At 48.2% G+C, this 2,881-nt stretch overlaps 1 pseudogene across 1 annotated transcript in view; it reads left to right on the top strand.

Annotated features, from left to right (window-relative positions):
* Positions 1 to 612: 612 nt before the first annotated feature.
* Positions 613 to 2,881, top strand: part of LOC102736470 (pre-mRNA-splicing factor SYF2-like) — a 15,607-nt pseudogene continuing 13,338 nt past the window's right edge. The window contains exons 1-2 of the transcript XR_014144743.1: positions 613 to 671; positions 871 to 984. The product of XR_014144743.1 is annotated as a pre-mRNA-splicing factor SYF2-like (transcript). The remainder of the gene's footprint in view (positions 672 to 870; positions 985 to 2,881) is intronic.

Raw genomic sequence — 2,881 nt, forward strand, 5'->3', positions numbered from 1 at the left:
GTCAAAGCCTCAAATTAATCCAAGAAATCTTTCTGCATCACGAAAATGCTCCAGATACCAAATAATCCCCAACCAATCTGTTCACTCATTCAACAGTATGAAATTAGTTCATACCCTGCACCAGATACCGTTGGGGCCACAAGGAATCAGCTGTTCCCTTGGAGCTCACGTTGTACTGAGCGGGGCGACAATAAACTGCTAGGCAGGGATTAAAACAGGGTGACGTGATGGTAACCGTGAATCTGCTTTGTATTTGGTATTCAGAAATCTAAACTATAAGGTCCGTCAGTTAATGGGCACAACTTGTGCTTTGGGTCGCTTTCTCACAAATTCGGTGGTTTACTCCCTTTTCCCCTCTTCCTCCTCTTTGCCGTCCCGACGGCGCTGACGCCGGGTCTCTCCTCCGGTTTTACCCGCACCGCCCAGGTGTCGCTACTCCACGCCCCTGCGCACAGGCCTGGCCCAATCGGATGCCGCCCAGGGCTGCGACGGGCGGTGATTGGTTCCTCATCTCCCGGGAGACGCAGAAAGGGGCGGGGTTTCCCCCCCGCAACCTGTGGCTGCAGGCTGCCGGAAGTGAGCGAGAGAGTCGGAAAAGTTATTTGTTGTCGCCGGAAGTGTGAGGGGTAAAGCGCAGCTGGTTGATGGCCGCTGAGGCTGAGGTTGAGAGGGTGGGTGGTAGGCTTTGCCCAGGGATTGGGGATAAGGGCGTCTGCGGCTAGAGGTTTGGCCTAGACGTAGAGGCGATGCCAGGGAGGGAGGCGCCCACACCGTGGGTCGGGACGGCGGTGAGGGCTCGGCCCGGCCCGGCGGGACCGGCGGGGAACCGGCCCCGGCCGTCCCGCCTCCAGTCGGTCCTCCTCGCCGCAGGTGCGGGTGGACAGCGCGGAGGAGGGGGAGCTGCCCCTGGCGGCAGCCGCGGAGCTGGCCGCCCAGAAGCACGAACAGAGGCTGCGCAAATTCCGGGAGCTGCACCTGAAGCGGGTGAGTAGCCCCCGAGGAGCCGAGACCTGTCACCCGGGCGGCCCGTGCGCGTTGGTGGAGGGACGAGCAAGCCGCACCAGCGCGCCTGACCCGCGGTGCTGAAGCAAGATCTTTCCCGGTGGTTTCGACCCTGGTAGCACACTGGAATCACTCTAGAACTTTTTAAAAATGCTCATGCTTAGGTCTCACTTCTAGAATGTCTCACTTAATCCGTTTCTGGACCCAGACACTGGTTTTGTCTGTTGTCGCACAGCAAGTTGGCCACTCACTCATTCATCCTAACACCCTCCTCCCCACTCACCCCCGAGCTCCTGGTGTGCCATAACCAACTAGATAGGGTGGATACAGTGGTAAGTGTGGTAAGACTCCTGTCTGGTTATGGAGGCAGGTCCATAACCAAAAATTACTCCACGACTTGGTAATTGTATGTTAGAGGGAGGTACAAAGTGCCTCAGAAATTCAGAGAAGAAAAAGACAACTAAAGACTAATGGGACAGCTAAGCTGCTTGAAAGATGAGTAGGATATTATCAGATAAGTAAAGGAGTTGGGGGAAGAGGTGTCCAAGCAGTAAGAACAAGTGCAAAGGCAGAGTCCTCATTAGGGTGGGAGGCCTGTAGGCAGCGGGGGACAGGGTATGTGTGAGGAGTGTAGTTATCTGTATTTGCCCAGAAAAACTCAATTTAAAAGCTAGTCAGGCACACATACTTAATTTGAAATACTGTGTAAAAAGTAGGCTGGACGTTATGTGAAGACGTAATAATATAATTCAAACATCATGCTTTTGTAATCTTTAATAGATCACTGGATCTAGGTAATCAGTAACTGCAAACATCACAAAAAGGGAGAAGATCAGAGATTGTGTGTCTCCTGATAGAAGTATATAACACTAGTTCATATAAGTAGACTTGTTAAATATTACCTGAACTGAATGGAACCACTAGATCTAATGACCAATTTACAAGAAATACAGGGGTCAACGGAGCCTATTAAAGGACATCATAGGGAGGCAGCTAGCACTTTGGGAAATAGGACAGTCAGCCTAATCATTTTCACAGTCCTCAAAAGAGCAGGGGTAAAAAAGATGGAGAAGGAAACTGTAGATTAAATAAAACTTAAGAGATGTATTGACTAATCACAATATATGGAACTTGTCTGAATTCAAACTGTAAAAAATAATGAGCACTTGAGACCATCAGGAAAATGTGAACATTACAGGATAAGAATTATTTTGGGAATGTGATGGTGGTATTGTTAAAAAGGTATCAAAGGGGCGCCTGGCTGGCTCAGTCAGTGGAGTATGCAACTCTTGATCTTGGGGTTGTGATCAAGCCCCATATTGGGTGTAGAGATTACTTAAAGGAGATATTAAAATATTCATAGATAGGGGGAAAAACAGCCAGAAATCAGGAAATTTGGTCTTGGTCTAACTCTGCCACTAACTCTGTGATCGAAAAACTTTCTCAACTTCATAAATATTAGATTGGAGTCTCTCTCCCATCACCTTCACAGTTTATACATGTGACCACCTGTCCACTTGCTCAGTGTTTATCTTTAAATTGCTGTTTAAATGTAATATTACTATTTAAGATAGGAATTTTACATTTTTATGTCTTTATATGTTCTCTTTTTTTTTTTTTAAAGATTTTATTTATTTATTTGACAGAGAGAGAGACACAGTGAGAGAGGGAACACAAGCAAGGGGAGTGGGAGAGGGAGAAGCAGGCTTCCCGCTGAGCAGGGAGCCTGATGTGGGGCTTGATCCCAGGACTCTGGATTCATGACCTGAGCCGAAGGCAGACGCTTAACGACTGAGCCACCCAAGCGCCCTTATAGGTTCTCTTTTCATCTTTTCTGTTTCTGGGGGTTTTTTGAGTTTTTTGTGTTTTATTTGTTTTG

Source organism: Leptonychotes weddellii, chromosome 4 (genome assembly GCF_054177405.1).
Source record: "Leptonychotes weddellii isolate Sample4059 chromosome 4, ASM5417740v2, whole genome shotgun sequence".
Lineage (NCBI taxonomy): Eukaryota > Metazoa > Chordata > Mammalia > Carnivora > Phocidae > Leptonychotes > Leptonychotes weddellii.